This window comes from Ambystoma mexicanum, chromosome 5p (genome assembly GCF_040938575.1).
Source record: "Ambystoma mexicanum isolate Mex_15411 chromosome 5p, UKY_AmexF1_1, whole genome shotgun sequence".
Classification (NCBI taxonomy): domain Eukaryota; kingdom Metazoa; phylum Chordata; class Amphibia; order Caudata; family Ambystomatidae; genus Ambystoma; species Ambystoma mexicanum.
The window spans coordinates 262,853,016-262,866,310 of NC_090930.1; the positions used below are offsets into that span (position 1 = coordinate 262,853,016).

At 43.1% G+C, this 13,295-nt stretch overlaps 1 long non-coding RNA gene across 1 annotated transcript in view; it reads right to left on the reverse strand.

Moving 5' to 3' along the window:
* The window catches only part of LOC138480884 (uncharacterized), a 142,930-nt gene that overhangs the window by 86,542 nt on the left and 43,093 nt on the right, over positions 1-13,295 (reverse strand). Inside the window, exon 2 of the long non-coding RNA XR_011274157.1 lies at positions 11,184-11,289. This is a non-coding gene — a long non-coding RNA (uncharacterized lncRNA). The remainder of the gene's footprint in view (positions 1-11,183; positions 11,290-13,295) is intronic.

A 13,295-nucleotide genomic window follows, 5' to 3' on the forward strand; every position in this document is an offset into this window, starting at 1 on the left:
CAGACCAGGAAGTGACATTGTACAGTGACTCCGCCTATGTGACATCCACAGTGTACGCAGGCTTAGCACGCTGGAAAAGGAGGGGCTACCTCCGAGCAGATGGTACACCTTATTGGACAGGCTGATAAAAACACTACAGCTCAAGTGTGCATAGCGGTCGTGAAATGCGCCGCTCATACCAAGGGGACAGATTTCGTGTCACGCGGAAATCATGAAGCGGACACGGAAGCCAAGCGCATGGCATCCAAAACTGAAACAATCATGGACGTGTAGGTGGCACGTACCCATGAACGAATGATGGTAGCGCGAAGGTATGGCGAGCCACACCGGAAGCCTATAGCAATATGGGGCAGACCCAGCTAATGGAGCTCCAAGGGGAGGCACCACAAGAGGAGAAAAATGTATTCAAGCATCGAGGGTGTTCTTTAAACCCCTCTGACGGGCTGTGGAGGCAAGACAGCACTGGTAAACCAGTAATGCCTGTCGCCCTCCTAAAGGTAGCATTAGAACAACTGCACTACCCCATCCACATGACAAAAAAAAATCTTGCTGCAACGCTCGCAGAAGACTGGTTCACGCCGAATTTAGTGGAGCATGTTGCATTTTTTATGGTGAACTGCATTATCTGCCAGTAATTCACAGCTGGGCACACATTAAAAGTAGTGAGAGGAATCATTCCCAGACCAAATGTACCATTCCAGCACTTACATATCGACTACGTCGACATGATTCAAGTGTGCAATGGGTACAGGTATTTAATTGTGGTGGTGTGTCCCTTCTCCAGATGGATAGAAGCAGGCCCCTGTACACACCCCAACGCTGCCTCTGCTGCTAAGTTACTGGTGAGGGAAGTGTTCCCTAGATGGGGGGTGTGCGAGGTAATGAGATCAGATAATGGGGCCCACTTTCTAAAATCAGTGTTCGAACATATTAGTTAATTGCTTGGTATAAAGCACAAGTTCTCGTCGGCATATCATCCAGAGGGGAATGGGATATGTGAACAGATCAACGGCTTGCTTAAAGAGAGGATATCCAAGTTGAAGCTCACATTAAAAAAGGGATGGATGCACTGCCTAGCACTGGCATTGTATACACTTCGGAACCAACCAGGCTCCGACTATCACCTCACGCCGCACAAAATAGTTACTGGTAGAAGGATGAGGACCCCTCTTAACCCCCGAGACAGAGCTAGATGTGATGCCCAGCCAACTAGGGAGGTTCTGGGAGCAGAGATGAAAGCCTATCTTGACTGTTTGATATCCAGCGCCTTTGTTATTTGAGGCCAACTGCAGCGACAGCAGAAGGGGGACAGCACAGCACAAACCACAACAGATAGTGCTGATGCAGGCGCAGCTCACATCCTTTGTGTGCCTATTGTCTTCCCTGGTGACAGCATCCTCGTAAGAAACTTTACCAGAAAAGGGTGGGATGAGCCAAGGTTTAATGGCCCTTTCATCGTAGAGGACTGCACCCCGTCAGCTGTCAAGCTCCAGGGCAGGAAAGCCTGGATCTTCCTAAATGACATTAAACCCTACATAGGAGAGACCCCTCCTGCTGCATCCAACTGCAAAGAAGCAACAGACAACAGGGAAGAACCTCAGCATGTGCAGACAAGATCCATGGTGAAGAAGAAGGACGCATGAGCAGAAAACCAGGACAAAAAACCCAAATGCAAGTGTGGCATAAAACTGGACAGGTTCCCCAAGCAAAGGGGGATAAGGACATAACGAACACTCTGTACATCCCAGTTGCAGGGTAAAGGGAAGCACATCCAAAGCCACAACAACATTGTTAAAATGAACTGTTGAAAGCACGACATGTCCAAAGTGATACAAGAATCAAGACCCTGATAGACTGTAACCAAAACCTTTACTGAGAGTGCAACACAGTATCCTGAAGCAACCAGTATGGAGACTTTGATCACAGAATTCATGGTACATTCCAGCAGAAATCTCAAGTGGGATGTGCTAACCTACTTTCAACTTGTGTTGTTATCATACCCGTCACTCATAGGGAGAGAAGCCAGCGTCACAGACTTCATTTGAGATCCTGCAAACAAGAAGGTAATCTAGCAACAGCTGACTGTCATAACGGAAGCCTTCATCAAACTGCCCGAGCACAGCGAAGAGGATACAAATGCTCCCGCCTCAAGCGATCAGTGATGAACTCACATATACCCTATTTTTCAGCATCATTGAGGAATGCCCAGGACTCGTTGGGAGAACCACAGACACCCTAACCTTCATCAGAGATCCAAGAAACAACAAACTCCTTAACCAAGAGTGGTACAAATTAAATTACGTGGTTGCAATCCACACAGCAGGAAGGTGTAAAAACTGTGCGAATCAAAAGAAAAGCTTGTGATCAGGACACAACCATACAGGGCAAATGTCTCTGTCACCCGAGGACACCCGGCTGGCGCACAATGTCCTGTTTAGATTAGTCACAGGGTATCCGGAAATGGTGGGGGGACCTGCAGATGTTGACTTCATCACCTTTCTTAGAGATCCGGCCAACACCCCACACATGGGCACACTCCTCCAAGGCATAATGCTCCAGGTGGAGCTGTCCAACTTCCAGCGAGAATTCATAAGGAGATTCCAGTGAGATTTTTAGCCGTGGGACAGATCGAGGAGACAAAAACTGTTAACGCTGAAAAAAAAAAGGGCCTGTGATCTAGAGGCTAGAAAATCAGAGCAAATGTCATTAACACCAGAAGACAGACAATATGCATACCGTGTTTTCTTCTACCTCATTGAAAACTTTCCAGAACTAGTGGGTAGACCCAGCAATGTTGACATACCCGCATTCCTCAGTAATCCAGCAAAAAACGCGCAACGGAACAGGCTACTGAGGGCTATTGCAGTGCATCTAAGAAGCAATTATGGACATCCACTGCTGAGAAGAGCCTTAGAAGGAGGAAATCCAAAGAGAACTTTGTCATCATCATTTCACTGTGGAGCAGATAGAGAACAGAAACACTGTTCTTCAACTTTTTGCTGAGGGACCGAGAGAAAGGAGCAGACCCAAGAACTTTACCATTTTATTTTCCTGTTTCTTCATTTTTCTTATTTTTGTCTATTTTTTCATGTGTTCACTTTTATTTTTATTTTTGTTTTTATTTTTACGACATTCTATTTTTGTATGATTTTTAGCAGTTCCATCTTTTCAGCCTTTCACAGTGAACAGATTCCTGCATGTCCTCGAGGCCGAGGCAAATTGGAGAAGTGCCCTGGGACAGTGTTTATTATAGAAATGCAGAATGAATGTGATGTGCTAAACCCGGTAGTCTAACCTTTCTCCATAGTTTAGCACACAGTACTGTACTGCATATCCAGAGAATACTGTCTTCACCCGTGAGAAGGGACCTTTGAATAGCACTCCTCACTTTAGTAGTTACTGAACCTTGGAGCAACAAGATCAGAATAAGAAAATAAATAAACTATTGACTATGGACTTGATCGACATGGGGGCCCAGAACAGTAACTTAGTTTTACCCCACGAACAGTAACTTAGTTTTACCCCAAACAGAGGGACGCCCCTGCTTCCCTGGAAGGAAATGCTGCCAGCTATCCTATAAGACTATAATGTGTATATGCATAGTAATTATCGTTGTGTTTTTATCCTTGACTATAAGAACTGCATTTTTTATTGGTGCACAAAGTGTCCCAATGTCAGTGCAGCTGCCAGATAATGTACATCCGAATCCCGCAAAAGCACCCAGACCCTATATAGTAATTCCAGTTCCAAGAAAAGCTAACGATGAAGCAAATGATTTAAAATTAAATTTAATTAGCAGCGATATATATACACATGAGCTGATGAATGAGAGAAAAAGCTGGAGACAGGGTCAGCACGGAATGAATGATCATGTAGCACTGGCTACGGCACGCACCCACACACAGAATGCACAAAAACAAGGGCAAGTGTCAATGGCTACAAGGCCTCCAACGAAGGCAGCAGAAAAGGAGAAACTGCCTGCCGAACTTTCAATTCCAGAGAATAGTGGAGATAACCAAGAAAAGCCAACTGAAATGCCAAAGAAGGAGGGAATAGCAAGATCCCTCAAAAGAACAGACGTGGCCACAAAAGAACTCACAGAGAAGACTCACATGCTGATAGAGTATTTGTTCCCATTCATAGTCCAAGCAAAGAAACTACACGAGGAGCTGAAAAACAGAACTATAGAAACTATAACTGCAAGCACACCTGCTCCAACGCAAGGAACAAGCCGCAGGCCTACAACACAGCCACAAGTTGGGAAGTTGATGAACCAACGGTGGTTACGGGAATTTTATGGCAGACTGCAAAAGGCAAGGAAAGGAAGCACAAATCCTCCTCCTAACACAGCGATGCAGTCGAGGCAGCCTGCTCCATCGAGATACCCGAAGTGGAAAAGCAGCACAGATGCATTCAGAGATGTAGTCATAGCAAACTACAGAAGAACACTGAGAATTAAGAGAAGCCCTCATGAAGATAACAATGAACTTAATGATTACCTGGACAGCACAGCCCATCTTGGAAACAACATATGGTACCAACACATGAAGGAAGTGGGACGAAGGCAGTCAGATGGATGGGAAGACGGAGTAGTAATCTGCTGAGCGTGGATGGTCCTTGGAGCCTGCAGGGAAGCAATAGAGAATTCACAGAGGTTATGCAAACCTCTGTGGCCAAAGCTAGTAAAGTTACTAACATGGGTCGAAGATAGAGGGAGACCCCTACAGATAGTGCCACTGGAGAGCCCGAAACTATGCTTCAGAAACAATGGCACAAGGAAGATGGGAGAGAATCAAAACTGCAGACGAATCTTTGACGCTCCAGGAATGACACAAGGAATCACAGTTATTATGGACCATTACTGGGCATGTGGATACAAGGCATACATAAGGCTGCCGAAAAACTGGGGAGACATATGCACACTAGTGAACGTCCACATTCCCGCACTAGTGATCCCTAAGAATGACCTGAAGTTGGACAGTTTCCCGAAAGCATATGCTCATCTAAGAAGAAGAAGATCTGTGAAACTGATATCCAGGATGAAGAGGGAAAATTACTTTTCTCCCAAATCAGAAGAGGCATTCCATGCAATCCCGTACGAACATAGGCTGTTTAGCCTCACGTCAACAGTATTCACAACACTACTCCTGCCCCACATCCAAGTTGGAGTGAATACTGAATGGTTGCAGATAACCAGATGGGAGCTATTGCAGACCATCACTATCACTATAAAAGGATTCAACGCGATCAAAGAAGAGCTGAGAACAATCAGACTGATGACCCTCCAAAACAGATATGTGCTTGACATGATCACAGCAATGGATGGAGGTGTTTGTGCAAAAATCGGAGAATCATGTTGCACATTCGTACCATCACACGATGAAGAAAATAGAACCCTAACAGAGGCCATAAGCATGCTGACAAGCCTGAAAAACCAGATGATCGATGAAAGTGACGAAGTAGACGATGACAGCTGGTTTGGAGACCTATTCTCATGGGTCCCACAATGGATGGCAGATATATTCAAGTTTCTGGGAGCTCTACTAGCAATGATCGTGCTAGGATTCTGTGTTATCAAGATAATCATTACACAGTGCCAGAAAACTGCAAAGAAAGCCATAGGGATGAACATAATGATTGATGTCAAACCAGGATGGAAGCCCAGATACCTGACTGATGAAGAAATAAGAGACTTTGTGATAGCCAGCAAATTTGCGCCAGAGGGAACAAAGTTCACATACCCTAGGAAACGAAGAAGGTATGAAGGAAAATGGATCTACTGCAGCCCAAATGGACAATATCAGCTAATGACATGGAACAAAGACGAACATGTGAAGACAGCAGGGAGTTTGAAGGGAATGATAAAAATATGGACTCCAAAGGCTCACACATTCACACCATCATGTACCAACGCAGAGGACGATGAGCATGACACTGAATAAGCAAATGAAATGAATGCAAAGGAGATTGCAGAAGTGGTCGATGAACCGACCAGAGGGGGGAAAGTAGAGGAGGTCCCAGACATGGCCTGCACCCCATCCCCTCATTTCGAGGTACCAGGATCTCGCTCGCCAATGTATGTGACATATGAAGAGCCAATGAACCTACAAAGAGCTGCACTGGGACTCTGCCCAGTATACATCAGAAGATCCATAACGGTTGAAGCACCCATAACCAGACAACCCTAGGCAGCATGGTAACCTATCAGATAGCCATACCAGCCACTGATATGAAATGAGGAGTACCTACACACGGTCCATGAAAAGACCTTAATGGAAGACCAGTAGAAATGACACAAGGGCCTGAACAGATCCGTGAAGGAACAAAAGAAGCTATCGAAGATAACACTCCAGTGCGAGTAACTACGAAATTGAATGGAATAGGCACAGAGAGGAGATAATGTTACAACGTGAGGAAACAGTGTTACGAGACAAGATGGAAGCAACCGTCCAGTTAAACGTGTGTAAATAGGCTTGAAATGCAAGATGCTAAGAAATCGATACTGCTTGCAATGCTTAGTAGAGGATAGATTGGCAAGCGCCAACCGTATACCTACCTGATTAAGGAACATTATACAAGTGCGACTCATTTTGTAAAAGCAGAAAGCTTCAGAGCATACCAGCCTGCCTCATGAAGGTCAAGAAAAGGGGGGCCCATGCAGGTGGCTAGGCTGACACAGAATTAAATGCACTAAAAGCTGGAAACTGAAGCAGATTCATGGTGAACTAACACATGACCAGCCAGGCGTGAAGAAGTACCAACGCCTGATGTCATCCAGGACCCGAGGATGCCATAACTTTTCCCGATAAGAGACTACAGTTTCAAGGCTATCCTTAGCCAACTAATTGACACGTCACCTTAAAACACTGATTGATGGAAGGGAGGCAGGGTGAAACTTGGGACACCAGGCACAGGGGTGTCCATTCTGCATGCTGCTAATTAAAAGTGGAAATGTAAGTCTAGGGGTGTAACCTGCCCAATCACAATGGACCAAGTTATCTTAAGTCCTATAGATATTGTAACTTATAGGATGTTGCAGTTGTAGTGACGTCTATGACGCGTGATGTAGAGGGATGGGCGTAGACGCCCACCCGATAAGAGTTATCCAATCCGCATACCCTGTTATCATGTACAGATATAACAGCTATACTTAAGTTACCTTTCCTAACCAATTATATTGCATGTCGAGTTTTGTAAAGTTAGACGTCAATGATGACGACATTGCCTATAAGAATCTCTGTTCAATTGAAGTGTGTTGAAGTCGGAGCGAGACCGGAGATCGCATTACAGCTGATTCCCATTTGTTTCCCTGTTTGATGTATGTATCATTAAACGGACTTCCCTTTGCCAAACTACTGAGTCCTTGTTATTGAGTCGTGTCGGAGTAAGTGAATCCTGCACCCCCTGTTCTCACATGGTGCAGCTATCTTGCCTTACAAGTTCTATAGGGTGAGTGCTGACCAATGGGCCCGTCAGCGAATTCCTCTCCTCGTGAACAACACGGAAAAAGAATATTCTAAATTACTACTCCAAGCCTACTGAATAAATGAGACTCCTACTTTTTTCTCTTTATCTCCACTTGTTCACTGCACTGGTCGAGACAATGCTATGCGGCGCCGCCTTCTACCCCCCTTCGGAGCTAGGATCCTGTATTCCTTTTGATCTCTTTTTCCAAAACAACCTAATGGCCATATAAACGATAGATAAGTAAAAGCCTCAGTCACATTCACGCAGGCCCTGAACCTCACCCTCAGTTTCTATTTTCCCACTAATTGGTCCCTCTTGTTTTTTATACCCCTTTCCCAATTTCTTCCTTTGTCCCCTGAGAGTCTCGCAACCAGTACTCACGTGTTCAGTAGGGTGCCGCCGCTGTTCATGGTCTATCCATAATCTGGTCCGCACCCCAACCAAGCCGTGACCCGCCTTGGCGAGCAGTTAGTTGGATATTTGCAAAGATGACGGGGACCCTTGAAACCTTTAGTTTTGCACGCAAACTGGTCAACCACGGACACAATGGTTTTGCTGGGGGAGTCCTGGATCTCGCTGCACGGCATGGGACCTCAGCGCACTGCTCCCAATCAGGTCACGGGGTCACCAAATGTAAAAGCTCACTCCCCGACTTACACATGCAATACCAAACATAATCTGACATACCCCAATAGGGAATACGACTAAGAGAAGAGGTTGCAAGTGTTAAGTTGTGTTTATATAAAATTGGAATCCAGAGAACTCTGCTGCCCTGAGAGCGCTCTGGCAAATATTACACAAATATGTGCTTATGAAGTGACAAAGCGTCATCACTGACATCACTCTATATGGGACAACAATTGCTTGGAATTGGGTGAATAACATTGATACATATGGCTATGGGTGCTGGTTCATCCTGATTGGTTGCTCCGTTGGTGGGAGGCTGAGCATCAAGTGGTCCGGCTGCCAGTGTCCAGGAGGGGTGAAGGTCAGGTCTCTGTGAGGCAGGGCAGACACTAACTAAGCTAGCATAAAAAACTACCATTAGACATATAATAAACAATGATCATTAGTATATTCTTAAGTAAATCCCTTTAAATCTATAAATTGCATGCATACAATCAGAACACCACTTATTGGGAATTATATGGAGTACAGGGCTTAGGGGTCTTGGTCAGTGTGATAACATTGATCATGGGGTAGGTCTGAGCGCATCAAAGCAACTATGGGGCATGCTGAAATGTGTTAGTTCTTGGGTGCAATATACTGTGACAGAGGTCTAGTTTTTGTAGGGGGCGCATTGGGGTGGGCTTCACAGCAGGGTCACACTTCTGGTACATCAAGGGAATACCTTAAGGGGCACAGGATTATAGTGGCAGTAATTTTCCAACAGCAGGGGTAAAAGGGCACAGGCAGGTTTGTGGAGATGGATGAGCTACAAGTCATGGTTAGGGCTGGTTCACACACAGGACAGTGATCTCAGAGGAAGAGTGAGATGTTACATTAGTATATTTGTTTCAATTGTCCCCGGCGCATCCGTGAGAAGTGGAGCTGTGAAGCTTTCAGACAGAGTGAGAAAAGGTGGGGGCCATGAGCGCGGAGTGTGTGGCGCTGCAGAGGGGAGAGAAGCCTTTTCGTATTATCGCAGTGAGGCCTAGTCCAAAGATGGAGTTGAGGGCACACAAAATGGAAGCCAAATGTCCCCCACGATATCCCTGCATCTGCTCACTGTTTAGCATGCATGCGGGCAATGGAGGCGTCCACCACTATTGTACGAGCAAGTGGTCTACATCATGCTGAATGTATGAAGGGGGCCTAAACGTCTCCTTGCTCCCACACAAGGGCATGGAGATGCCATTTGTCAAGGACATCATAGCCCCTGTCACTGATGTAGTCACTAGAGACTCCTTCACTGCTTTGTAAAGAAGAACCACCTCACCTACCTCTCCAACTGTCCAAGGTACTTCTACATGTAGCACAGCCACAGTCTGGTAAGAGATCTGATCCTATGTCATATGTTGTCCTTCTATCTCCTGCAGCCTGTTCGAAAAGCCTTTGGTTGCCAATAAGAAATCTGGCCACCATCAGTTCTCAAATCTGTCTTTCCAACCCCATAGGTTGTGGTGTTGAGCAATGAAGGTGATTGACTGCACCATCAGCATCCACAAGATCATCTTCATCTTCGTCATGTGTGGTGACCAAGATATAAGTATGAAGATGAGGTATCAGGATCATATAAATGAGCCAGCAGGTTGTGCACTCGAAGGGGCTTTAGAGTCTAGTCATCTGCTGGATATGCTCCTGAACTGTTCAAGTGTCCTGACATCAATCCACAAACATCAAGTACACATTCCGAAATTGACTTCACTATGTAATCCAGTTCTCGTTCTTGCAGAGGCAGAATGTTGCCTTACTGTCTTGCCTTTGTGAAATCATTGTACATCTCCATTTGCACGGGCTGTGCTGGATACGTTCATGCCACTGAACAGTTCATGACTCCTGCTGCTTCTCAGCATGCTTGCCTGATTAAGCAAAGAACCACACTCCAGTCCAGAATTAATTTCAGGCTTTGCAGCCTTGTCTTTCTTACAATAATGCACATACCCTGCTCAAGAAGAGGAGTTTTTAAAAAATTTAAGCTGGGTCAACTGCCAGTTGTTTTCAACTGCGAGCAGCATGCTTTTAAATGACGTACACTGAATGTGGGTATGGGTGAAGGACCACAGTATGTGCGCTATACCCATGGAGAATTATGAATCTTCATTAAATTGGAGTTTCTATTCTTCGCAAATCCATTTTGGCGAATATATTCCATCAAACTTTTTCCTATGAATCCTGGACGACTGCCTTAAAAATGACGCTTGTCGAAACACGTGTGGGCTGACATCTTTTGCTAAAAGAATATATTCTTTCGAACTGTCAATTAGCTGTATTTTGAAATTCTGTTTAGGAATAACATCACCAATTCAGATGTATGTATAACCAGTGGGTAGAGCGTATCACACCAGTCATACATTAGCTTATACTGCCTTTAAAAGACCTCTCATTTTTCACTACAGTGGTTCAGCAACTGATAATTCCTGCAGACCTTTGTCACTCTGAACCTGATTGTGGCCCTGTTGGTTTGCTTGTTCTACTTTATTTCTAGATTAAGAAGAGGTAGCTCCACTCCTATTGAGCCAGAGGACTGATTACTACTTATTTTCTATTCTGAAGCCTGGTTTGCATGTTCTGTTTCCAGATTGATACACATGCTTACAAGTTTGAAATCTGTGTTTACAGCTCTCATGTGTGGTGCTGATCCCTGTGTGTTCCCCAGAAACCCATGCAATACTATGTTCCTGTTTCCAGTTTGTACATATTGTAATAGTATTCTGTTACTTTGTAGGGGAGTATGAAAATACAGGAGAGTATATTTAATGTCATCAATTACATTGGTGATGTCATTTTCAATGTCCTGGGTGTTAGTCTTAGCAGTGCATGGTGGTGGCACGAGTTATGGTTGCTTAGCTTACCATAAAGGGAGAACTTCTGGGGGTTTTCAGTTTTACTCGTAACCATAACGTCCCTTTAACAAAGATTTTTCACTGAATGTCACAGGTTTTTATTAGTACAACTTAACCATAACGTTCCTTAAACAAAGTTTTTTCACTGCATGTCATAGGTTGTTACCAGTGCACCCTTAATTTGATACAAGTTCCTTATATTATACTCACCCGAACTGTAGCAGCTCTAGAGTCCATGGACAGTACGAATGTCTGCAGACATCAGGCAGCATTCTCAAAGCTCAGGAGCACAGGGGTCAACAGAAAATGCTGTAACCTTAAACCAAGAAACATATATACATAAATAAACATTAGTTATATTGACTGCACCCAAATATAACTTTTTGTACAAATCATCATTTGAAAGTGTATGTTTTCATTTGTCACACAATACAAGGGAATGCATGAAGCACAAATAATAACTGTACACCTCATATTATCACTTCAGTACAAATCTTCATATAGACTCTCATACACCAGACGCTCATTCCAAAACAACCTCCTACCAAATAGTAAGTATACTATATTTATTTCTCTATTATTAACATCCATTATATAAACATTTCTTATGAACAAAAAGGAGTGATGATAACATCTCTATTGGGAAACACTATAGCTTTCAATATAAATAATTAATATAATGTCTACGGAGCTCAGTGAAATAATAATTTCTTCTTTTCTTTTAGTACATACTTTACATGAAGAAACATCACAATTTAATTATGGAGAATCCCAAGAATCTCAAAGACACTCTCCATTCCCAACAAAACAAAACAAAATGATGATCTTGTCTGCAAAATTGGATGAACTTAATAACGCCTTTAAGGAACTTTCAAATTATATTAAAAATCATGTTATTAGAAATGTTGATTATCATTGTCTTTCTTGTACCTGTTCCACTTGCCCCTAGCAATCACCCCATCAAATTCCCAAAATATAAATAAAAGATGCTTTGATAATACTTCACTCCTTCCCTCCCCTAATGATCATGGTATAGAAATTGCAAATTCTCCCATTTATGTTTCCCATTCTTATACCCCATCCCTTTCATAAATACATTTATTTTGTATACTATACATATCTTGTATATTGTTCTGGCAAAATTGTCTAAAAAAAACATAATAATAATTAATAGTCTGAAGACTATAAGGCTGTTTGGGGTGTCCTTTTACGAAATAGGGTGTCCTCAGACATCAAGCCATGTCCGGACATGCCTGTTCTCGCATGACGCACTTTTAATTAGTACACAGACAGCTCATCAGTTTGCGGACACCCATGTGCATACGCCAGCCTTATTTACTACATCCGTTGGTGGATGTGTTTTGGACCCCTACCGCACAATGTTGAAGGAATTTTAAATGAAAATAATTGTATTCCCCCGAAGAAAGTTCAGCCACGTAAAGACACAAATAACTGAAACATTCTACATGTCGGGAATATATGTGTTTGATGTGATACATTTGTTTTGTGATGTTGTGATATGCTGCTAAATTTGTGTCCATGTATTTGTCCAAAGGTGTGATTTTTTATGAAAATTGAGCAATGCAATAGTATTTAATATGATTCACTGTTGTGTGTTTTTAGGGTCCCTCTATTTTTTGCAATAAATTATATATTTTTGAATAATTTGGTTGTACTTTATCTATTTTTTTCAAGATAAAAGTACTGGTACATCTTTTAGAAAAGTAATTGTGTTCCCTTGTTGATACCTGCAATTGTTCATTTTTGTTTGGTATTCTTTGTTAATCATTATATATCTATATATCCCCTGATAGTAGAGATAGTGAAAATGGAAAGTGGGGGTTATCTGCTGAAACCTATTTGAATCCCTGCAACATGCACACAATATAGGAGGCTGTTATAACATGCCTAGAACATGGGAGGTGTCATTTTACACCAACTACTGCTCCTCCCAGTAGAACTCCAAAACAAATTAGAAAACTGCAAATTATCAGCAGAAACAGCAACTGAAGTATGCAGAATTCTAAAACAAAAAATAAATGAGAGTGCTCCTAATAGATTAGATCTAATCTCATGCTGGCTTTAATTCATCTCAGAAAGCAAGAAGTCCTAAAAACCGAAAGCAAAGAACTGTTTGGAGGAAAACATGTAATTGTTTTCGGAGACCTCCTACAGTTAACACCAAAGGTCAACCTATTTTCAAAACATTAGGAAACAAACAATGCTGTAACACACCCAGCAGCATTGGAAATGTAAATCTCTGGCAATATTTTCACTAGAGAGAACTAAGTGAAAATATGCATCAATCTGCAGATCTCACTT